This window comes from Elephantulus edwardii, unplaced genomic scaffold (assembly GCF_000299155.1).
Source record: "Elephantulus edwardii isolate Elephantulus edwardi_28Jun2011 unplaced genomic scaffold, EleEdw1.0 scaffold00016, whole genome shotgun sequence".
Lineage (NCBI taxonomy): Eukaryota > Metazoa > Chordata > Mammalia > Macroscelidea > Macroscelididae > Elephantulus > Elephantulus edwardii.
This window is the reverse complement of record NW_006399766.1, coordinates 4,574,905-4,601,460: the sequence shown is the minus strand read 5'-3', so window position 1 is coordinate 4,601,460 and position 26,556 is coordinate 4,574,905. Positions and strand designations below refer to the sequence as shown.

Sequence of the window (26,556 nt, the reverse complement as noted above, 5' to 3'; positions counted from 1 at the left end):
CTTCTTTTGAAGAGAAACATATGCATTTCAGCCAGAGTGCTCCTTAAAGACAAAGATGGTGAAGCTCGGTCTCACATTTTTTTGAGCATGTTGTTAGGAGAGGATATTCCTTGGAAAAGGACATTATGCTTCAGAAGGTAGGGGTCAGAAAAAGAGAGAAAGGCCCTCAGTGAGATGGCTTGACACAGTGGCTACAGCAACAGGGTAAAGTGTATCAGAGATGATGAAGGTGGTACAGTATAGGACAGGCTTTAGATCTGTTGTTTGTAGAGTCGCTATAAATCGTTCTTGACTCAACGGCACTTAACAACAATAGACAAATAGTGTATGACTAAGTATAAAAGGATATTTACATAGCAAGAATTTGATAGTGTTTTTTTCCCACCCCTGTCAGCAGTTTACTTACATGAGATGAGTGTGTCACAGGCAGCAGTCCATGATGGAAGTAACTCATGGTTTAGTGGAAAGTTATGCAAATGTTGTTATTTCTGCACTAACTCAATGATATAAATGTGATTCTGTTAAGTTCTACATAGTTGATTAATTAATTTTGGACTTATATTACCTTACCATCTCTCATTGTTGATTTGTAATGCTCATGGTATAATTTACCTCAATGTGTATGACACTGTTACATGCTTAGGTGTTGCACATTCTAGTTGCTGTCTGTTCAACATTCAATTAATTCTTTCAGTTTTTCAGACTACTAAGATTTTCTCTCAGACATGTTCCATTCTCTCTGGTCAGTCATTGGAGAAATTCTGGGCATGTGACCTAAGATGACTCAGTCACCATGAACATCTAGAACTTTTATATTTACTGTTTCCAAAGTGTTCTCTGAATATGGACAGGAAAGAATTTGGCCTCTGGAGTCTTTGGCAGCCATCTTATGAGCATGGAAAGTAACCAAGTTTAAGGTGATGCTGCAGAAAGAAAAGAGATGAAAAGGATTAGGGCTCTTGGAGATGTCACTGATATATTGGCTGAAACCATCCTTAAAATTGCCCTTGCTCCTGGACTCTCCAGCTATGTGAGTCTCTTATAATTTAAGCTTTATTTTGTCTGTATTTTTATAGCTGAATGCATTCTGAAACAAGATAGTGGTGTTGTATATTTTCTGATCTTACACAGATAAACTTCAACTCAGTATATTATTTATTGGTCATTGACTCTATGCCATTCACTCTCCTATGCACTAAGGAGATAATATTGTACGAATTAAACACAGCTCCTATTCTGTCGGCTTTTAGTATAGTAGAGAGGACTTTTCATTAAATAAGCACATAAATAAGTGAATACTTGCCATTTCTGATGTCCAAAACAAAATAAATATGCTGACGGTTGTAAAAGACCATGAGGGGAAGAGCTGAACTAATGCTTGTTCTGGGCAGTGTTTGTCTAAGGAATGAAAATTTACTCTGAAGTCTAGGAGAAGGGAAATTTAACTTGGGGGTGAGAAGAAACACCATAGACAAAAAGTACTTAAACCAGGAATGAAGATAGTGCGACAGTTAGGGAAGTAATTAAGTGCTGGTGTGGTGGCTCATGTAGATCAAGTAGGTGAAGGTGACATTTAGAAAAAAAAAGGACAAAATGTCAGAGTGTGATGTTTGGGGCTTCTCTCACATTATTGAAAAAGAAATAAGCTACCATTAATTCAAAGTGTTCCTTATCTTAATAGTGAGCCAACAGAAATGTCCCACTTTGAATGTATGCTGAAAATACTCTGGTCATTTCTTTCTCCATTTTATCTGGCATATAAGGAATATTTAAATATATAAGGATTAATTTATATATAAAGATTATTTAAATATATAATGATTATCGGAATTTCTGCATGCATGTATGAGTGCTTATAAATATCTGTGTGTATTTATGGATATGCACACTTATAAAAGTGTATATGTCAGTGGGTTTTTATGAAACTGTGTTTTTATGCATCTGTATGTGTTTATGTATTTGTGGATATGCATTTTTATTTGTGAATATGTGTGTCTGTGTGTGTATTTATGACTCCATGTGTATAGCAAAGACAATGAATAAAGGCTTCTTGGCTTTGACCAGGCTGTGAAGTTAGGTCTAAGCAGATATATGTGACAGAATTCATTACAACAAAGGAGAATCCTTTTAGTCTGCCAAAAAAAGGTTATCTTGGGATAAATAAAGCATTCACCAAATTCCCCAAAGTTTATTTCAAATATCAGCATCAGTTCTTCCTGGCTCCTTCCCCAGGAAGAACGTTTTAGCCTTGCCTAGCTCTCTGCCAAAAGACAAGTTCCAAAAGCAGAGAGAAAATGTAGTCTGAATAGAAATCAAGCACTGAGCTGACCCTTTGACCAAGGACTTCCTTTGAGTAAAAAACTCTTCAAAGAACCCAAAATACAGACTTGTAATTAGATGCCGTGGAGTCAATTTTAACTAATACAGACCCCATGTGACAGAGTAGAACAGCCCCAAAGGGTTTTCTAAGCTGTAACTCTTTAAAGGAGTAGATTCTCAGGTCTTTGCTCCCATAAAGTGTCTGGGTGAATTTGAATTGTCAGTCTTTTGATTAGCAGCCGAGTTACTAAGCCCTTCTTATTAAAAATATTTGTAGTGATTACCTCTATCTTCATTGTGCTGTAGGATGTCAGTAACATCATCGGATGGCTGTAGTTTTTCAATGAAAATAACCGCATGACTGTTGTTGCGTGTACCGTTGAGTCAGAATTGACCCATAGCTGTACCTCCAATGAGTTTTCAGAAGCAGTTAATCACAAAGGAGATCACCCATCCTTCTCCTGCAGAGCAGCTGTTAGCCTTGAACCACATGCCTTTGAGATTGCAACATAGTTTCTTACCACTAAACCACCAGAGCTTAACTATTTAATATTCAGTTGAAATAACTATTGGAGAAGATCAAATTAGAGAAAAACTTTACAGATAATTATAAACTTCAAGCTGAATAATATAATATACTGAACAATATAATATATCACAATGGGCATAGTCTTATTAAATATTTTTGCCTATTATGTGTTCCAGTTTGGGGACTAATTTGTAAAGCGGTGGGATTCTGGAAAGTGGGGTATCTAGCTTTGGTGAAGGTCAGTTGTGGACTGTTTGGTCGGGTTTCCCCTTCACATTCAGAGCTGATTGGATTATTTAGCTAATGATGAGGTGTGGACTGGAAGCCTATTGTTTAGAATCAATCAGGACCTGGCAGGTGAGCCTTGTATTTAAAAGGCAACTGGGCTTCAACTAAGTGTTCAGTTTGGAGGCACATTCTGAAGCTGTAAATTGTGTTTGGAATGAACATTCTTCTAAGCGGTACAGCACTAGTCTGTCAATTTACTGTACTGAAGTAATTTGGGGTGGCTGTGATGCTGAAGGCTGTGCCACTTGTGGGTCAAATGACCTAATGGTTTCCCATGATGAAGCTCCTGGATTAAGACAAGCTTGGAAGCCTGAGTGACATCCACTTCCTAAACAACATGCCTCTGGAGACTCTAGGAAACAAAGAGAAATGACGATAGTTATAGAACAGGGTTCAGGTCTTTTGTTTATAGGGTCCCTATGAGTCGCACTTGACTCAACAGCACTTAATAACAACATCAACAGTATTATGTGCTATGAAGTGGAAAGAAATACAAGAAGCCATTGTTCATCTTAAGGATCTTATAATGTATCTATAATAGCTATATCACATTTACTTTCTTAGGTAAATATGAAAATTGTCAATTGCACAAAATATTTAAGTAATTCAAGAGTACAATAGAAGAAATAGCACCCAGCAGGATGAGATTAATTAAGAAATGAATCCTAGCAATTAGTCATTATGGTAACTCAGACAAGTAGAGGCCTTTCTGGATACAGAAAATAGTACTGGAGCTGAGTATTGATAAGAGATAGAAATGAATAGAGGGTTATTAGTCAGGATTATATTTGATTGCTAGTTAAAGGACATCTCACCAAACAATGGTTCTTAGACACACACACACACACACACACACACACACACACACATAGGAATAAAAATAAAAATCTAGGAATAGGCATTTGTAGTTTGGGAAAAGTGGTCTCAACTTTCTCATCAAGTCTTTAAGCTCCATTGATCTTCCTACCTCACCCATGTAGTGTGTGGCTTTCACCTTTATAGTAAAAGATGATAATTTAACTTCCAGTCATCACATCTTCTTGTTTTCTAGATAGAGATACTGTTGTTTCTATGTGCAATTGAGTAGGAACAGATTTATAGCTGATCCTTCAGTAGGTTTTCAGAGGCTGTAATTCACATGAAAAGAGATTATCTTTTTCTTGAGAAGCAACTGTTGTATTTGAAACACCTGCCATTGGGTTAGCAGTGTAACTCCTCACACTCAAGACCACCAGAGCTCCCTTGGTAAAAGATAGGCGGAAGCATGAAGAAAACGACTTCTCACTGACACTAAGTGTAATTTAAAGAGCCCAAGAGGATTGTTGTTGTTGTTGTTGTTTTTATGTGCTGTTGAGTTGCTTGCGACTTTTAGTGACCCTATATACAATAGCTCTGAACCCTGCCCTATCCTGAGCCAATCTCACTGTCTCTGACACACCTACCTCCATAACTCCATTACTGTGTCAATCCATCTCATCTGGGGTCTTCCTCTCCAGCACTGTCCCTCCACCTTGCCAAGCATGAAGGCCTTCTCCAAGGACTAGTCCCTCTTGGCCATGCACCCACAGTATGTGAGATCAAGGTCCAAAATCCAAGCCTCCAAGGAGCAGCTTGCTTTCACCATCTCCAAGACAGATCAATAATATGTTCAAAACTTTTCTCCAGCACCACAACTCAAAGACATCAAATCATCTTCTATCATCCTTACTTTGTCCAGTTCTCTGATGCCTAGCAAGTCATTGTGAATATCATTACTTGAATCAGGCACATCCTAGTCTCTAGACTGACATAGTTGCTTTTCTGTGCTTTTGAGTGGTCCCCGACTCCAAGCTGATACTAAGAGTGTTGACTGTGGAACCAAGCAAGCTGAAGCTGTTAACAATATCAATCTCTTCTTCATTTATTATGATGCCACCAATTGGCCCAGTTGTGAGAATCTTTGTCTTCTTGATGTTGAGCTTCAATCAATATTGAAGACTACAGTCCTTGACCTCTGTAGCAAGCACTTCAGGTTCTCCTCAGTTTCAGCAAGCAAGGTTGTGTCATCTGCATTTTGTAGGTTGTTGAGTTTTCTTCCAATCCTGATGTCACATTACACCTTATAAAGTCCAGCCTCCCAAATGATCTGTTCCACATATAAATTGAAAACGTATGAAGATAGGATACATCCTTAATGTACACTTTTTATGATTTAGAACTATGCAGTGTTTCCTTGTTCTTTTCTGATGCCGGCTTTCTGGCCCAAGTATAGGTTTTACATAGGAACAATTAAGTGTTCTGGGATTCTCATTCTTCTCAAAGTTAGCCACAATTAATTTTGATCTATACAGTCAAATGACTTTGCGTTATCAAAGAAACATAGACATTTCTCTGGCACTCTTCTTTCAGCTAAGATCCATCTAACATTGATTAGACTTTCTCTAGTGCCAGGACTCTTCTAAACCCTTGCTTGCACATCTGGCAATTCTCTGTCAATGAATTGTTCCAATTGTTTTTGGATAATCTTCAATAAGATCTTGCTTACATGTGATATTAGTAGTATTGTTTGGGTGGCTTAGCTGTAAGGAATTGTGCTGAACTCAAAGCCTCACAGTTGGAATCTACCAGCTGCTTTGTAGAAGAAAGATGGGAAATTTCCCTCCCTCCATGCCCAAGTTATTTATTGTCTCTGAAAACTCTATGGAGGGTCAGCCATGAGTCAGTTCTGACTCGATGGTATGTAACAACAAATGTAACTTAGAAATGAATGTCATGTATCTTTGGAAATTTGAAAATTTTCAACCATTTATGGTATTTCCCCCCTTTCTAGACTATTTTTTGGGGGTTAGAAAGTTCAATTTATTGGTGCACAGGCTAAGCCAGGACAGTGCTAACCAATGTCTCCACAAATGCAGGATGTATTTCACTCCACAACCATCTGGAATGAGGCACTTGTGAGCTACCATGTGTTTAAACTCATCAGCACTGAACTTCATAAAGCCCCACTTCTTTAATCAGAAGATATGGATCTTCTGACGTCCAGGGAACTTGAATTTGGCTCAGTGGAGGGCCTCAATCCCATGCTACATGTTTTGAAGCTTGGTACAGATGGACATAATAACCTGACCAATGTGAACCCTGGCTACTCTACCCTGGGATTTTCCAAAGGCACCTCACATACCTGTCTGGAGCCTGTCAGCCCCAGCACGGGACAACATCTTGTTGATGTGAACTACATGGAAAGGATGCAATTGCACTGTGAAAACAAAAATTGTGATGTGAAAACCATATTTCCACAACTTTTCACCAAGTATTGTTGACACATACAAGTTGTACATAGGGTTTTCAGAGGCCTGCTATTTCAGAAGTGGATGGCCAATCCTTCTTCCTAGTCTGTCTTAATGTGAATGTTCAGATTTAGAGAAGTATCAGACAGACCAGCAAGTTAAAGGTATATCCATTATTGTGGAGTTAAAAATTAGTGTTAGTGTTGTCCCTACCTTTGGCACACGTGTCTTTTCCCACTTATTTCCCTGCTCCACCATCCACCAGGATACCCATCCACTTCTACCCACTCCCTTCACATCTATCTCCCATTGAACAGCCCTTGATCTAATAGCTTATATATGAAGCTTCCTCGGGTTCTGTGATTCCAAACACATCAACTTCTCATAGTTCCTTATCTTGGGACCAATGTCCCTCTATGAGGTGGATTGATTCAGTGACTGGGATAATCGGGATGGGAGTCAGTGTCAGAGACAGTGCGATTGGCACAGGCCAGAGCAGAGTTTAGGGCTGTTGTACATAGGGTCGCTATGAGTCGCAAGCGACTCGATGGCACATAACAACAACAACAACAACTTTGTTGGCACAAATATGGGCAGCCTCCAGGGCTTCTGAAGAGACCTGCTCATATAAGACCATGTGGCCACAGAGTGTGAACTCATCTACTTTTGCCTTCTTCTAACCCAAGTCAAAGATGCAGATCTTGGCATCAGGGACACCTCTGCAGAAGTGGGACTTTGGGTAGGGCTTGTTTTTACAATACCAGTAACACTGGGCAGGGCAGCAGCTCATGGCAACACCTGAATCTTTGCTGTGCATGGAAGAAAAAGTCCCTTCTTGTCTATTGCTATTGTAGATCCATTGAACTTAACAACAACCTCCAGAAGCTGGGATGGGGAGAAAAATTCTCACTGGTCTATCCTAGAGGTAAGGAGTCAAGCAGAGCTAGCTCAGTTTGGGAGGTATAGTAAATAAATAAGGTGTGGAGGATTCCTCAGGAGTTGTCAGAATTCAGATTTAAAATGTGTAGGAGTACATTTTTTATTGAGACAATAAATTTCTTCACGTTCTTTGTCTACTTTTGAATTTTTCTCTCAATACATCAATTAGTAAAGACTTGTTGCCGGATCCTACCTACATACATTCCATGCTTTCATTCCATTTCTGTTCATATTTACAGATTTATGTACTGAGGTGGGTTATCTTTGAGGTAAATTCTGTAATGTTGGCTCTCTCAATAGTTACTCTAATAATTCCTTATCTACTTCCCCCATTTTCTTCTACCATTAAGGTTAGAAATGGAAATGCTCCCAAGGCACACAGTTCAAATCCACCAGCTGCACCATGGGAGAAGGATGGACAATCTCTGGAATGATTTAGTGCTTCTGAAAACCTGCGATGGGTCATTTCTGACTCTGTGGTACACAACAATAACAGCATTAATTAGTTTGAAGAGTTATAAAAAAAAAATCTCTGTCATAAACACCTACCTACAATGTTCCTTATTTACCACTGTTACGGAATCCCTTCTGACCCTCTATTGAGTTTTCTGAGGCTTTAAGTCTTTAAGGAACAAGACTGACCATCTTTCTCCCACAGATTGGCTAGTATATTTAAACTTTTGATCACTCCATTAGTCCAATACATTACCTATTGTCCCACTAGTGCTCTTTACATTCCTTACTTAGCATGTAAAATTAGTAACAGTAGTCGGGACTCTGGTGACTGGTAATCCTCTAGAACATTTTTTGGTCCTTATCACTGTAACTTTCTGGAAGAGAGGTCAGGATGGAACGCTTGGGCACGTGTGGCTTTCTTTTTGCCACAAGTGGGTGTCAGATGAACTGGGGGGTCTCTGGCCCAGAAGTTGCCAGCATTTGCCGGAATTGTAAACTACAGGAATATCAGGCCACGACTGCAGGGCAAGGACATGTGTCTTGGGAGTCAGCTGGAGGGGACTCTGACTTCTGAAAAGAGAGGCCAAGATGGAATGCTCAGGCACTTGTGGCTTTCTTTTGGTGTTGAGAACTTTTGTTCCTAGGATCGCTGTGAGTCACCTACGACTCGATGGCACTTAACAGCAACACCACCACCACCAACAACAACATCATCACTGTACCTAACAGTCTTATGCCATAGTACTTTAAGTTGAAGGTTGTAGATTTGTTCTAGTTGAACTTGAGGGCAAAGCAAAATGAGAAATGGTGACTGTATGTTAAGTTGACATAACATTTAGAAATAATTTAAGAAACTTGATTAATGAGAACACAGCCTTTTAAGACTTAGTCATTATGAAGCTTGCATTTACCTTTTTTCAGGTTGGAAGCAAGTTCTGAATAATGTTCTATCAAACTGTTATATAAAACATTTCTAAATGGCATTGCCTAGAATTATTTACATGTCTTCTGAACATGATAAAACAGTTCTTATAATAAATTATTATGGAAGAGTAGTATTATTAATCATTGAGTTTTAATAACATTTATCATTTTTTTCCTTTAAAGTGGCAAGAAAAAGATATATTTCATATTGAATGAGACTGAAATGAGGACTTTATTTTTTCCCAGATTCCCAGGTCGAGAAGGAAACAAATTTTTACCTTTTTTTTCAAATTCCAGCTATTGGCATTAATGTAGATGAAAAGTGCATGTTTGCATTTTCCGAGACAATTCTGCCTCTGTAGTACAGAAAGTCTTTTGTGAGAATATGAGTGAGATAGAAAATTAAAATTGGACAGTGTGCTATAATTTTAAAATACTTTTTGTGCTCATTAACCAGAAAGTGTCTATAAATATTTATTCAGCTTCCTATTTAGTGTATTTTTCCCGTCTTCTGGTGATGGTCCCTTAAACTGAAAATATTAAAATTAATAGAATGATAACATTAAAATAACTTAGTATTCTCATAGAGAATTGTGAACCGACCATCTTTTAAGTCATATGGAACATTGTAAAACTGGAATGGAGCCAAAGCAATGATTTTCCCTAATTCACAGTGATAGGGTGAGATTATAAAATTACTTTTTGGATGATCTGCTAGTTCCAGCATAATCCACCAGGTGCTAAATACAAGCAGGATTTTGATATTTGAGGAGATGGAGGAGGTAGTATTGTGAATGTATTAACTTCTGATATGGATTCTGTGAATCTCGTATTTGTTATGTTAGAACATGGCAATGCATTCCTGTAAGGTTTTCCTGAAATGTGAGCCTTACTTGTCTCCGTGCTAGGCAGAAGAGTTGTCTTCAGATTAGAAAATAGAATCCAGGGTAGAAAGGTCAATATGGGTCAGAACAGGTACAAGTACCTCTATATGAACTTTGCTTCACTTAGTTTATACCTCATGAAATCTAGAATTCTGCATGGATTCTTTTCCATGACAGCAGGTAGAAATTTTGAAGCATGAAGACATACCATGAGTTTCACACTGGGACTTCTCTGTAGAATACTTCAATAGAAAGCCAGTAACTTATACTTAACAAAAAGATTCTAGAAGTTCACATTTCTTTCTGCGCTTATTTTCCTTTGGTTATCCTATTTTATGTCGTTTCATAATACAGTGTAGTGGAAAAATAGAGGGATTCTAAAGACATTCCTTTAGAATATGAATGCCAATATTTCTTCACCCAAATAGATCCATAATTTAAATTATAACAAATGGAAACCACTAATTCACTCTTTAAAAAAGTAGATGGTACTGTAAGATATTCAGAGATGGATGCCGTGTTAATTAAGGAGTTTCTTGACTCCTTTCGAACCTCTATGTCCCATTAAAATGACTGCCCATTGCGTCTTTTTTAAAACTTTCTACTGGTTTATTTACAAAATTCAAATACATTGTTTTCAAGAACAAATTCTTTCAATTTCCCTCTGCCCCACACCCATCAAATTGTACAACCCCATGATTAATCTTCCCCTCATCCCCACACATCCTAATCCCTCTGCTTCCACCCTCTCCCACCCCACTTGGATCCTCATACTCATTCTACAATAATGGTTTTATATGATATTTGTCCTTATGGGACTGAGTTAGTTCATTCAGCATAATGCTATCCTGTCCCTCCCAAGTTAGGGAGTAATTTACAAAATCATTGCTCCTGTGTGCTGCATAGTATTCCACTGCGTGTGAATGTACCATAATTTCTCTGTGGTTGGATATTTGAGCTGTTTCCATCTTCTTGCGATGTTGAATAATGCTGCTGTGAACATTGGTGTACAAATCGCCGTTTGTGCCTCAGTTCTTATTTTCTCAGGGTATATTCCAAGTAGTGGAATAGCTATACGTTCAACTTTTTGAGGAAGCATACACACACACACACACACACACACACACACACACACACAAACACTGCCCATTGAGTCAATTCCAAATCATTATAAACTTATATACAGAATATAATTGTTCCATAGGATTTACAAGGCTATAGTCTTTATATATGCTCCTCCCATGGAGCATCTACTGTATCGGAATGAGCCAAGTACTTCATCAAAGTGGGTTCTTCCCTTTATTCTCATCCTTAACTAATATGGGTGGTCCCTCCGGTAACTAGAAAGAAAAACCAAGGAAAGCAAATTTCAAGTGTTTCCTTTTCATTTAGAGCTCTGATGTACAACAGCCATTCCCCACTGGGAAATTTTTACTCAACTGTTATTGAAGGTTTTAGTTTACTAAGAAAGGTCATGGTTCTCTTCCATAACCTTAATTATATTTACAAGAATTACAGGCATGGCTGACAAAATATGTGGCAAGCATGGAGTATGGGGACTGGAAATATGGTTTTAAGTTCTCAATGGAAACAACTGTAAATTGGGTTACTTAAATTAGAATTCTTTGTGGATTGGAAAAGCTGTTATTTGAAATGCTTTCAGATGGGCACGGAACCAGTTGATTAATGAAATATGCATAGGGATTCAGAGTATCTGTAAACATAAGGTTTATATGTTTACTAAGTTTCTCAACTCTTAGTTTAACATTATTTAATTCATTATATCTTAATTTTTAAAACAGATGGCTTTATTACTGATACATGAAAACATAGAAAATAACAATTATATGTTCAATAATAATTGAGTGTTTACTAAGTTGCTTTACAACTTAACTCTCACAGTTAAGTCTCAAAACAATACTGTAGTTCATAAGATCCAGTGCAAATAGTGGTAAGGAATTTTGCTGCCAACTCAAAGGTATGCAGGTTAAAATCCACCAGCTGCTCCATGGGATACAGATAGACAATCTCCTCCTGTGTGATTAATTGCCTCTGAAAATCCATTGGAGGATCAGCTATGGGTTGGTTCTCACTCGATGATATATGACAATAACAACAATTTAGACAGGATTTATGTTTATTTGTCAGATTAAGAACATTTCAGCTCTAAAGATATGGCTATACTAACGATCATGAAAATGAGACAGGCATGAGTGGTTCTATTACACATAAAGTCACTCTGAATTGAAACTGATTACTTGCCCCTTAGGTACATGATTTGAATCCACTAGCAGCTCTGCAGAAGAAGCATGGAAACATGGACAATGTCTTCCCATGATGTTTATTGCCTCTGAAACCCTGCCAGAGGGTCAACTATGGGTAGATTTGACTCGATTGTACACAGCAACAACAACCATAGCCCTTTACAAAATTATGCCAATATGATCATTGATTAATGAAAGGGACATAAAAGAAGACATATTTAAGCAATGTTGTACTATTTACAAATAGGATAAGGGAATTCTGGTGACTTAGTCTGTAGAGAGTTATGCTACTAATGCAAAAGCAGCACATCTTTGGTTATTTGAATCTACCAGCCTTTCTACAAGAGAAAGATGGACAATCTCCTCTGAAGTGGTTTATAGCCTCTGAAAACCCACTGGAGAGTCAGCTATGAGTCAGTTCTGACTCAAAGGCAATGGGTTTATTAAATAGTTTGTTTTATTAAGCAGGTATATTGAAATACTTTCAGACTGTATTATGCATAAATGGTCCATATTAGGAAAAAGAACGTTATTATGAAATGAGTGTACTAAGATATTAAAGAATTCTCAATTTTAATATTTTAGAATGTTGTTGTTGTTGTTATATGCCATCAAGTCAGAACCAACTTGGGCCCTTTAGTAGGTTTTCAGAGGCAAGAAGTCACAGGAAAGGAGTTTGCTCATCTATCTTCCACAGAGCAACTGATGGATTCAAAGTGTCTGCCTTTGGGTTGACCACACAGCTCCTTACCACTAGGACAATGATCCCTGTCCTCATTTTATGTTTAGATGTATAACTTTCCAAACTGTAAAATACAAATACACACACACACACACACACACACACACACACACACACACACACACACATTTGTTATCCATAGAATTATCTTGGGCATAATCTTTATGGAGAAATTCACCAGGCCTTTATTACAAGGTACTTCTAGATGTACTCTAACATCCAGCCTTTCTGTTAGCAGCTGACACTATTTGCACCACCCAGTTCTGTGGAAAATCTATAGATTTTAACTAAGGTTATATTCATTGAACCACATGGTATGTTTTGTAAAATGTTATATGACGCTTACATTTTATATATTTAAAAATATGGCTGTCTGTGTTTTATATTTATGAAATTCTCTTTTCATATTTAATTTCTATTCTGAGCCATAATTAATATTTTATCTATAAGACTTTAGTTTTTATAGTTTATATAATAATAAGTCTATAATTTCATATCAAAATGGTGCCATAATTGTGTATGTATATGCCTTCCCATGTGAAAAGTGATGGTTGAATCATAATATCTACACTTACGTTGTTATTGCTGTTGTATATCATAGAGTTGGAACTGACCCATAACTGACCCTCCAGTGGATATTCAGAGGCATTTAATCACATGGGAGGAGATTGCCCATCCTTCTCCTGCACACTTATGTAGGAGATGTCAATTCATCACAAGTAGAAATGTGACAAATAGATCATATTTTGTGCTGATTAAACTTTATTACGTAGATGATCGTAACTTTTAGGTTAAAAATTGCCCTTAGGAGTTCAGTCTACTGAATTAGAGAAGAACAGATAAAAAGAAATTATCACCTTGTTTTTGTTGTTGTTATGTGCCATCGACTTGCTACTCATAGTGACCCTATGTACAACAGCCCTAAACTCTGCTCTGTTCTGTGCCAATTGCACCGTCTCTGATACACCCATCCTGATTACCCCAGTCACTGAATCAATTCACCTCATGGAGGGTCTTCCCCTCTTGTGCTGTCCCTCCACCCTCCCAAGCATGATGTCCCTCTCCAAGGACCAGTCCCTCCTTATAACATGTCCAGATTATGTTAGACGGAGCCTCAGAATCCTTGCCTCTAAGGAGCAGCCTGGTTTAACCCTTTCCAGGATGAATCTGCTTGTTTTCCTGGCAGTCCATGGTATTCTCAATACTCTTCTCCAGCACCACAGCTCAAAGGCATCAATTCTTCTTCTATCCTCCTTAGTCATTGTCCAGCTCTCTGATGCATAACAGGTGATTGCAAAGATCATGGTCTGTATCAGATGCACCTTAGTCTCCAGAGAGACACCATTGCTCTTCAGTACTTTGGAGAAGTCTCTAACAGCAGACTTTCCCATCACAGACTTTCCTTTATCACCTATCAAAAAATTAATTTAAAAAATTATTAATTATAGGATATTTTTTAAAAATGTAATTATTCATTAGTCCTTTTGTCTATAGATTAACATACTTCCCATGATCCAGAATACTTTATGAATTATTAGAGATATGCTTGGTTACTAGTAGAAATGCTTCTACTGTAAGGATTATCATTTCTATTCTTAAATATTCCTTCAATATTTCCATGCATTTTTTTTTCCAATAGAGAAAGTGTTTGAGGAACATACATAATAACCTGAAGTCTGTATTAACCAACCATTATCTTGTAACAATTTTAATGTATTTAGTGAAACCAGATTCAATAGTTTTAAATTTTGGTTGCTTGTCTTATTGCATACAGGAATATGTTATCATGAGAAAAGAGTTGGAAAAGGTGATTTTCTGCTTGAAAAATATCTTCATATACCCCTTACATTTGGAATTCTCTACTACATACCTCTAAAAAACAAAATAAAACAAACAAATAAAAACATCAAGCAAACCTACAAAAACCCAGTGGAATCAGATGAGGAAATAAAAAGTGATATGAGAGCTCACTGTTAACGGCTGACTCCTCACCATCCTTTTCTGGTTTTATCAAATGCATTAAAAAATGAATGGTGCTCAACGTCCATAAACCATAAATTGTGTACATTGTCTGCTATAAGTCAAAGTAATGAATTTTTAGAAGATTATATAGACAATTATTAAATTCTTGGAGCAGTTGTTGATGGATGGTGAAGAGACTGAGATTGTTCACAGCTTCAGTTTGCTTGGCTCCATAGTCAACACTCTTGGCACCAGTAGCCAGGAAATCAAAAACCGTGTTGCGATGGGAAAGTCTGCGGTTAGGAACCTCTCCAAAATACTCAAGAGCAACAGTGTCTCTCTGGAGACTAAGGTCCGCCTGATACAGGCCATGGTTTTTGCAATCACTTGTTATGCATCAGAGAGTTGGACAATGACTAGGGAGGACAGAAGGAGAATTGATGCCTTTGAGCTGTGGTGCTGGAGAAGAGTATTGAATGTACCATGGACTGCCAAGAAAACAAACAGATTCATCGTAGAGAGGATTAAACCACGCTACTCCTTGGAGGCAAGGATTCTGGGGCTTCGTCTGACATACTTTGGACATGTTGTAAGGAGAGACAGGTCTTTAGAGAGGGACATCATGCTTGGTAGAGTAGAGGGACAGTGCAGGAGGGGAAGACCCTCTATGAGGTGGATTGATTCAGTGACTGGGGCACTCGGTTTGAGTGTGTCAGAGGCAATAAGATCGGCACAGGATAGAGCAGGGTTTAGGGCTGTTGTACATAGGGTCGCTATGAGTCGCAAACGACTTGACGGCACATAACAACAACAACAACAGTTGTTGTTACTAGTTATTATGGAATCAGTTCTGACTCTTAGCCACCCATGTGTTACAGGGTGGAATGGCTTTCCTGGCTGTGATCTAAACAAAAGTAGATCATCAGGCCTTTTCTTTCAAGTTGCTGCTGGCAACCTTTTGGCTATTAGTAGAAGACACACCGTGCCAACTAGGAATCTTAAAATCTTGATCTTGAGCAAAAATTTTACAAGTACTTTATTCTTTGTAATTATGACCAAAGTAACAATCTGGATAATAAAGTTTCAAGTGTATGGAAATAAAATGGAATAGATTAAATGAGGCTAAATTATGGAAAATCTTGAGTATTGGCTGGATGCTGTCATCAAAAAGGAAGAAATTTAATTTGGCAAGATGAAAGTGTTATTTAGGAAAATGAATCAGAGATAATAATTTTATCCTCTAGCTAATAGAAAAATTAAACTAAATAAGTTTTTAAAATTACATCATGAACTAAGAATATTTTGTTTTGACAAGTAGGTTCACTTAATAGAACATAGAAGAAACCTGTGTAACATATTTAATGATTAGTGGTCTTTTTCCAGTCCTGATACTGCATTCTTTTAAATATAGTTCAGTTCCTCAACTTATTTGTTCAGCATACCAATTAAATAGGTTTGGAGAAAGGTTACAACTATGACATACATCTTTCCTGATTTTAAAACATGCCCCTTGTTTTATTTGAACAATTGTTTCTTGGTCTATGTATAGGTTTCACATGAGCATAATTATGTATTCTGAGATTTCCCATTCTTCTCAAAGTTATCCTACTACACAGCATGGTGGTCAAGATAACATAGGTCTGGTACAATGACAGATACAAAGAACAATGGAATAGAATCTAGAATGCAGAAATCAACTAATTTCCTTATGATCAACTAATTTTTGACAAAGAGACAAAATCAGTTATATGAGGAAGTGATAGCCTTTTTAACAAGCTGTGCTGACAAAATTGTAAAACCTTCCACAGAAAACTGAAGCAAGACTCACACCTCACATCATACACAAAAACCATCTCAAGGTGAATTGAGGACCTATATCTAAAGACAAAGACTATAAAATTCATCAGAGAAAAGCTAGGAAGAACTCCAGAAGCCCTAATATATAGAATGAACAGACTTTCCAAGCATAATAAAAACCATACAATCAGGAGACGATAAAACAGAGGAATGGGACCTTTTAAAAACCAAATCCCTTTGCACACCAAAAAACTTCTCCAACAGGGTAAAAAGGAAACCCTCAGATTGGGGAAAAGTCTTTGGCAATAAAATATCTAATAAGGGCCTCATATCTAAAATTTATACAATACTCCAGTACCTCAACAAGTAAAAGGCAAATAACCCAAACACAAAATAAGCACAAGATACGAATAGGCATTTTACCAAAGAATAAATTAAGATGGCTAACACACACATATTCAAAATCCCTAACTATCAGAGAGGTAAAAATGAAAAACAAAAAACCACCACCAAGAAGAAGATAATCATCTCACCTTAGGAACAACGTTGTTGTTGTTGTTATGTGCTATCGAGTTGTTTGTGACTCATAGCAACCCTATGTACAAGAGCCCTAAACACCGTTCTATCCTGTACCAACTTTGCTGTCTCAAACACAGTCATTCCCACCACTCCACTCACAGAATTGATCCATCTCATTGAGGGTCTTCCTCTCCTGTGCCGTCCCTCCACTCTCCCAAGCATGATGTCCCTCTCCAAGGACCAGTCCCTCCTTGCAACATGCCCAAAGTATGTCAGACGAAGCTTCAGAATCCTTGACTCCAGGGAATATTCTTGCTTCACCCCCTCCAGGACAAACCTGCTTGTTTTCCTAGCAGTCCATGGTATATTCAACATTCTTCTCCAGTACCACAACTCAAAGGCATCAATTCTCTTTCTATCATCCCTATTCACTGTCCAACTCTCTAATGCATAGCACATAATTTTGAAAACTATAGCCCGGATCAGGCGCACCTTAGTCTCCAGCCTGACGTCGTTGCACTTCAGTACTCTTGAGAGGTTCCTCACAGCTGACTTTCCCAATGCAATTTGTCTCCTGATTTCCTGGCTGCTGTTACCAAGAGTGTTGACTGTGGAACCAAGTAAACTAAAACTGTTAACTATCTCAATCTCTTCACCATCCTTACTGATGTTGTCAATTGGTCCAGTGGTGAGAATCTTCATTTTCTTCATATTGAGCTTCAATCAATAGCAAAGTTTAACAAGGCAGCAAACAACAAATGCTGGTGAGGATGTGGAGATATTGGATCTCTCATTCACTGCTGGTGGGAATGTAAAATGACACAACCACTATGGATAGGTAGTCTGGTGCTTTCTCAAAAAGTGAGAAATAGAAATATCATTTGAACCAGTTATCTCACTATTGGGAATATATTTAAAGAAACCAGAGCCATAATGCAAACAGATGTATGCACACCCCTGCTTCTTGTGCTTATTGCTGCATTATTCACAATAGCAAAGAGATGGAAGCATCCCAACTGCCCATCAACAAATAAATGGATAGAAAAACTGCTGTACATTTACATAATAGAATATTATGCACTATTGAAAACGGTGAACTTGTAAAACACTATAGAACATGGGTGAATCTGACATTATGCTGAGTGAAATATCTCAATCACAAAAGGACAAATACTGCATAAAACCACTGTTATAAAATAGGATTGACACGTGATCTGGGGAGAACAGGAAAAGAATGGATAGATGATGAATACTGGACTGGAACTTATGAAGGAAAGGACTGTTCTGAAATAGATGTATAATTAGACAATATATGTATGACAATTAACAATCTATAACAAGAAGTACATTGTAAAGTGTATTAGGAGAGAGAAGGGAGAGGGAGGGAAGACAATGTGCACTGATGAATGAATGAAACTCCAATCGTTACTTAAACTTTCGTCAAAATAACAATTAAAAAAGATGTATTAAAAAGAAAGAAAAAATAAAAATTAAAAAATAAGAAAATAGAAAGATAACTTGTGGTGATTGGATGGAGAGTGTAGAAACAGAATGTACAGTCAATAAAAACTGTAAAGGATTAGGACAGGAGAGGATCAAACTGAGAAGAATTGAAAGGACGATACAGCTATTGCAATTAGCAAATATTGTTATGTGTTGCCGACTTGCTTGTGACTCATAGCGACCCTATGTACAACAGTCCTAAACTCTGCTCTATTCTGTGCCAATCTTATTGTCTCTGGCACAACTATCCCCATTATCCCAGTCACTGAGTCAATCCATCTTATCGAGGGTCTTCCTCTCTTGTACTGTCATTCCGCTGTCCCAAATAGGGAACTGTTCAAAATGTAAGGGAAGTAGACAAGGGCATTGGAAGACAAGTGAAAGGGAAGAACCAATAGGGGAACAAGGTTTCATGGACAGATGGTGAGAGAATGAAGGATTAGGCAAAGTTTAGTGAGGACTTGATGAGACAGGGTTATAAATGACATTGATCACTAGTAATTGATAATATAAAAATATATATGGTTGATTGTATAAAACACAATCCACAGGAATGAAACACAAGATGTATTGTGTATTAAATGTATGAAAACCAATACAAAAGTACTTACAATGGGCATATACATACATACTATATACCATATATGTGTGTTCATATATACTGCAGTATAAACTGCCCCCCAAAATTGGAATTCTCATGTAGTTTCTACTGCCACCTGAGATGGTTTTCGTTAATCTTAGGCCTCAAAGTGCCAACATGAAAATGGAAAATTAGCATCATCATTTCAAGAATTTCCTTTTATAAGTGATAATACTCTGTTTCATGACTTCTAAGATACACAGTTTAAGTGCTCTAAAATCAGCACGTGTTTGTACCTTACAATTGCCATTGCCATCCTACCAATTGTGATATACTTTTCATTGCTTATTCATATGTCTCAGTCTCTTAGTGCTTCTTTCACAGAAATTCTACATGTAGGTTGAACATATATCCTCACAATTTAGGAGGCTAGGAGTCTAAATTCAGGGAACTAGGTCCATAGGGAGGCTTTCTATCTTCGGCAGTTCCAGAAGAGGAAGGTCCTTGTCTTTTTTGAGCAGCTGCGCCTGGGTTACTTGGTGATCTACATGCGTTATGTCATCTATCTTCCCCTATCAGTACTTCCTTTCTTGCATGTAGAATCTACTCTTTTGAAATCTCAGAAAGGAATTGACTTAATTTACACTTTACACTGACATGACCTAGTTAACATAGCTGAACCCCCATTTCCAAAGGGAATTATGTTCACAGGTGTAAGAATTAGAATGTCAGTATGTATTTTTCAGGGATCACAATTTAATCCATTACACTGTAGGAGTTCTTCATCTTAGCTTTCCCTATTATTTCAGATGTGTTACTGAACATATTCAGGTTGATTTAAAATATTGTCAATAATTACAGTACCATTTGATTTGAAACACAGAATTGTTTAAGTGTGAAAATTCAGCAGTATGGTATAAATATAATGGCTTACAAGTAAATATGTATCATTGGGGACAATGTAATGATTTTTATGTCAAGTGATCCATGGTGTTTCATGGGGGCTTCAAAGAAATCTCCACCCTGATTAGACATTGATGTTTAGTTATTTGGGTTTTTTATTTTTACTCTTTATTTAACGTTGCTTAATGTACTGTACACTTAGTTCTGCTTATGAGAAACCCAGAGCCCTTAATTATCTTCATGAAAAACCCATATCTAGACAATGAGGCTGTTGTGCAAAAAGAGCAAAGGACTGATAGGTGTTTTAAAATTAAGAAGTTGTGCATTAGGAATAACTCCTCTCTCCACAGTTATTCAATCTGTATGCTGATCAATATATTTGAGAAACTAGACTCTACAAAGAAGAATGTGGTATCAGGATTGGAGAAATGGGGAATTGATGACGTCTTCAACAAATGGTGCTGGCAAAACTGGACTTCCACCTGCAGAAAGCTGAAATAGGATCCACATCTCACACCACACACAAAAATTAACTCAAGATAGATCAGAGACCTCGGAGTAAAGCCCCAAGCCATAAAATTCATAAGAGACAAATTGGGATCAAGCTTAGAAGTACTAGTCCAAAGTATAAAGAGAATGTCATATACAATCAGAAATGCACAATCTGAAGAGGATTAAGTTGATGCATGGGACATTCTAAAGATTAAATCCATGTGCATATCAAAAACTTTTTCCAATAGGGTGAAAAGAAAACCTACAGACTGGGAACAAATATTTGGTAATGTCATCTCAGATAAGAGTCTTATAACAAAAGTTTACAGAATACTCCTGGGCCTCCACAAAAAAAAGACTGATAACCCAATTACAAAATGGGCTAAAGACATGGCAAGAATTTTCCCAGAGGCAGATATTTGAATGGCAAATAGACACATGAAGAAATGCTCCAAATAACTGGCAATAAGAGAGATGCAAATCAAAACCACAATGCGGTACCATCTCACTCCAGTAACAGAGGCAAAATTAAACAGGACTACAAGTAATAATGTTGGAGAGGATGTGGTGAGAAAGTAACTCTTACACATTGTTGGTGTCATTGTAAAATGGTACAACCATTCTGGAAGGCAGTCTAGCGCTTCCTCAGAAAGCTGAATGTTGAAATTCTGTATGACCCAGCTATTCCACTACTTGGAATATTCCCTGAGAAAATGAGAACTGAGGCACACATGGAGATTTGTACACCAGTGTTCATAGCAGCATTATTTACCATCGAAAGGACATGGAAACAAACCAAATTACCAACCACAAAGGAATGTATTGAGAAATGACAGTACATTCACACAATGGAATACTACGTAGCACATAGGAAAATTATTTTGTAAATTATTACCTAACTTGGGAAGGACTGGAAAGCATTATGCTGAGTGAACTAACTCATTCCTACAAGGATAAATATTGTATAAAGCCATTATTGTAGAATGAGTATAAGGATCCAAGAGGGGTGGGAGAGGGTGGAAGCAAAGGGATGGGGATGTGCAGGGGGAAGGGGGCATTAATCATGGGGTCATACAATTTGATGGGTGTGGGGGTGAGGGGAATGGAAAGAATCTGTTCTCAAAAACAATGTAATCAAATTTTGTAAATAAACTAGTATAAAATAAAATAAAAAAAAAGTTGGAATAGAAATATCATTTGACCCAGCAATTCCACTACTGGTAATATACCCTAAAGAAATCAGAGTCACAAGTCAAATAAATGTATACAAATCTAAAAATAAAATGAACCCCAACCAAAAAACCCCTAAAACCAAAAATCAACTTGTGTTATGCAGATGACACACCTTTGCTTGCCAAAAGTGAGAAGGACTTGCTGCAGAACTCAACATCAAGGAAAAAAAGTTCTCACCACTGGGCCAATAGGAAACATCATGATAGATGGAGAAAAAGACTGAAACTGTCAACAACTTCATTTTGCTTCAATCCATACTCTAGATCCTTGTTACCAGTGGTCAGGAAATCAGGAGACATATTGCACTGGGAAAGTCTGCAGTCAGGGACGTCTCCATTTGAGAAGCAATGACATCAGTTTGAGGACCTGATTCAGCCATGTTCTTTTCATTACTTCTTATATGCTAATGCTTCTGAGAGCTGGACAATGAATAAGGATTGTAGAAGAGTTGATACCTTTGAACACCTAACAATGACAACAAAGTACTCTAATCAAAGCTAAGAGGAGAAATTTCCAAAATAACTTGGGGATAGGGAACAAAACACAACAAAACCAAACATCAAAGAGAAAGAAAACTGGTATGATCAAATTTTGTGTTATAGAGATTTTTCACTAAATTCATATGTTAAACAAATATCTTAGTTTAACTTGTAAAGGTTCTCCCTCCCTTAATTTAGTGAATCTGATCATTTATGCTTTTTTAGATGTGTGGATTGCTACTTCAAGTGGCCAAATTTGACTTCCCACACTTCAGGCACTTGCTGTTGGTAGGTGCCATTGAGTGAAGCACAACTTAGAGTGACCCTATGCCCAATAGACCTTCCCTGTCCTAACCTGTGCCTTTTCCATCATCTCTGACACATCTCTTGATCCTATTGCTGCAGTCACTGTGTCAATCCATCTGGCTAAGGGTCTTTCTCTCTTTCCCTAACCTTCCACCTTTCTAAGCATGATGTCCTTTCCAAGGAGTAGCCTGTCCTAGCAACATGCCCAAAGTATGAGAAACAAAGGTTAGTCATCCTTGCCTCCAAAGAACACTCTAGCTGCTCCTCTTTGAAGACATATCTGTTTGTTCTTCTTGTCCATGGGATATTCTGTATTCTTCTCCAACACCACAACTCAAAGACAACAATTCTTCTATCATCTTAATTCATTGTCCAGGTCTCAGATGCATAGCAAGTGTCTGGAAAAGTCCATGGTCTGAATCAACTGCACCTTAGTTTTAAAGCTGACATCATTTTAGCGAGATTCCTGACTGCAAACTTGCCAATACAATACCTCTCCTGATCTTCTGACTGCTGGTACCAAGAATGTTGGTTGTGGATCCAAACAAGGTGAAATCACTGACAACTTCAATCCTTTCTCCATCTATCATCATGCTGCCTGTTGGCCCAGTGATGAATACCTTTGTTTTCTAGATATTAAGATGTACCACAGACAGTAAGTCATATTTTACTAACATAAAATTCTAAATGTTTTAGGCTATCAGCTTTTAATTTTTGTAGAGCTATAAATATTTCATATAAAGCATAACTTTTTGGAAAACACAATTCATAGCTTTGTAAGGGAATGATAGAAGTTTCAGACTCTACTACACAAAGTCTAGAAAGCAGTGGCTGGGGAGTCAACACTGCATTGATTTTGTGTCTGGCACATCATGACAAATTTACAGGCAAACTATAAACAAAGACATTGACACAATAGGGATGATTTTTATGCTACCCTGACAGCTAAGAGACATTAGAAAGAAAAGTTTCCTTTCTGCACGTGGTTATCACATGCAGAAAATCACTATCAGAGACTGAATGTAATCCCTGCACCACCAGTTTGCCAGTGTTTAGAACTGCCAAATTTTAGAATGTATTTCAGATTATTGAAAAGAAATTCTAGATTATTCTGGAATTGGGTAGTGTTGTAAAAAATATCATAATGCCACAATAAAGCAGGCACAGTCCTCATACACATATTGAAAACAAGGTATAGGCTGTAGGGAAATGACAGTGTTGAACTATGGGAAAAAACTGCTTTGTAACATATATATATGTTCTAAAACAGCCAACTCTGCAACATTTTCTCAAGAGTTGCTTTTTTAGAGCATCAGTTATTTTTCTTCATGTGTGCGGCTGTCTTTTGCAATTATTGGCCCTCTTTTGCTCCTGATTTCCCTTGTAGAAGATTGATTAGCACAATCAGTCACTGGAAAGCAATTTTCATCACCAAAGGCATCGTCTTTTTTCTCTTGATTAGCAACCCTGCTGCAAATTATTCAGTGAAAATAGATAATCCGTAGGAACACTGCCCAGTCAAACATTCTGATAAAATAGAGGACTGCACCTGAGTATTGCTGACAATATTCCAGGTGGATAAATGATCAATAGAAGCTAGCTGCATTGGATCTCCATGATAATTTTATTTGGAGAAGAAGGCTTTTGATATAGGCTTTTATCTGTATGAACCTTTGTCATTTTACGAACACACATTTGCCTGTGGCCTGTGAAAAGAGGGAGAACGCCATCAATATTACCTCAGTATCACAAATCAATGATTCCTTATTTCTTCTTTGTGTGTGTTTTGCTACCCACACCAAAGGCAATGTCTTCCTGGAAAACTAAGTCAAATAGAACTCAATTGAACAGAAGAAGTTTTTATTTGTCCCTTTAAATTATACACAACATCAGAAATAGAATTCCAGTTTCAATTTAAAATAAGTTTAGGGAGGAAACATTTATGTATGGCAGCAGAACGATGAGGGGCTAAGTTCAGTAGATTTTTTAAATTATTTTCTCCTGAAACTTGCTTCGTGGTTTCTGGTTTGTTTTTTTTTTACCTTCTCCTGAAACTTGCTTCTTTGTCTGGAAGAAAGGATGTCTGAGGAGGCAGCATGAGAGAGAGGAATAGTTCACACATTTCATTTTGAGTCCATACATATTGTCAGGTCACAATCTCCAGGAGGCTCACTATATAACTATGTGGTTTTTAATTAGCCAATTTACATTTCTGAACTTTGATTTTTCTTATCTGTAAAATGGGTAAAATAAAAATTACTTTGTGTTGATTAGAGATGTTACACACAAAAGTTTTCACTAAACAATAGTTTTTATTTTATATATGTATATATATATATATATATGTATAAAATTTGTTGTTGTCATTGTTATGTGTCGGCAAATCACCAGTGACTCATAGCAACCCTATGTACAACAGCCCTAAACCCTGTTCTATCACTTGCCAGTCTTATTGTCTCTGAAACACCTATCTACATTGCCTCAGTGACTGAATCAATCCATCTTATTGAGGGCCTTCCTCTCCTGGGAGAAGGATGGGCAATTTCCCCCCATGCCTATGAAAACCCCCTGGAGGGTCAGCTATGGGTCGGTTCCAATTTTATGGTACACAACAATAATAACAACAAGATGTGTAATATAAATAATAATGTTTTTGTTAGGTGCCATCGAGTTAAGTACAACTGATAGCGACACTATGAACAAAAGATCTGAACCTTATTCTATCTTGCACCATCCTCCCACTGCCTGACACACAAGTGCACTATTAGTCCATCTGGTTGAGGGTCTTCCTCTCCTTTGCCAATGCTCCACTCTTCCCAGCATCATGTCATTCTCCAAGGAGTAGCCCCTCTTAACAATATGCCCAAAGTATGTGAGGTGCAGCTTCCTTCATCAGCCTTCACTCCAAAGAGCACTCCAGAAGCACTCATGAAGAAAGCAAAAGGTCTTTATAAAAACAAAAGAGAAAAGAATATCTAAATGGATGTCAAAAGAGAAGAAAAATTGCACTGGGTGGCCCCTGGAGAGAACTGTCAGGTCTCTGGGGAGAGAAACCTGGTGTGTAAGAGGAATTTTATCTAAATCACTTTCCTCCACCTCCTTCTCCAGTACATTTGTAACACCTTCAAAGCCCTTCTCTTTGTAACTCATAAGTTTGTTCTCTTTAGGTTTGCTCCCTTTCCTATAGGTAACCTGGACACTGAGTCTTGCTCCAGACCTGAAACCTGAGTCTTGCTCCAGACCTGAGCCCTGAGCCCAGTTCCAGAAACAAAAGGAAAATACAACTGCCAGCTAACAAAACAAAGGAGGATGGAGCCTCAAAGTTCTTCCAGCCATCCACACTGGACTCACCTTGGAAAACACTTTGCGGTCCAGGGGTCATAAAACGTCAGGAAAATACCTTCTAACTGAACAAGAAGACATGCCGCTTCAACTCAGGACCACCAGTAAATTATTAAAGTGGGTTCACCTTCCCCTTCATTTCAATACCCCTGTTAAGTATGAAGCAGACAGAGAATCTGTGCCCCATCCCAAATAAGAACTCCACAAATGAAAAAGACAATTTTTTTTGTTAAAAAAGAAAAAAAAGTTAATCACCATTTGACTATGCTGATCATTACCCTGTCTTTTCTGGTCCCCAGTAGAACTTCCTCATTTTCTTCGCCCACTTCCTCCACTCACCAAATTGTGCAGCCCTGTGATTTCATCCCTGCCCATTCCCAGTCTTCTGCTTCCAACTCTTATTAGATCCCCATACATGTTTTTTACAATAAACAAACAAAAAAATTGCACTGGACCACTGAGAAGCCAAAATAAAAGGAAAACATGCCAAACTAAAAGAGTTGAAGAGAAGATTTCAAAGGGCAGCTTAGGACGACAAAGCAAAGTATTATAATGGAATGTGCAGAAAGCTACAATTGGAAAAGAAATTATATAAAAATTATATAAATGTATAATATCTAGAAGATGCAGGTGGGGACTGTGATGGGCCTTTAGGCTGCCCAGCTTTCAGCTGCTCAGACTCCTGTATCCCCTCTCTGAGCGGCCTGCTGAACGAATGTCTCCCAGTTTTTTGGCGTCTTTGATTACCTGGGAAGATGGGCGGGGACTGTGATGGGCCTTTATTTGTGTTTCATTGACTATGCAAAGGCATTTGACTGTGTGGATCATA

General features: G+C 37.7%; 1 pseudogene; it reads right to left on the bottom strand.

The window, feature by feature from the left end:
- Positions 1 to 5,946: 5,946 nt before the first annotated feature.
- Positions 5,947 to 7,192, bottom strand: LOC102874645 (annotated as a pseudogene).
- Between the last annotated feature and the right edge of the window lie 19,364 nt (positions 7,193 to 26,556).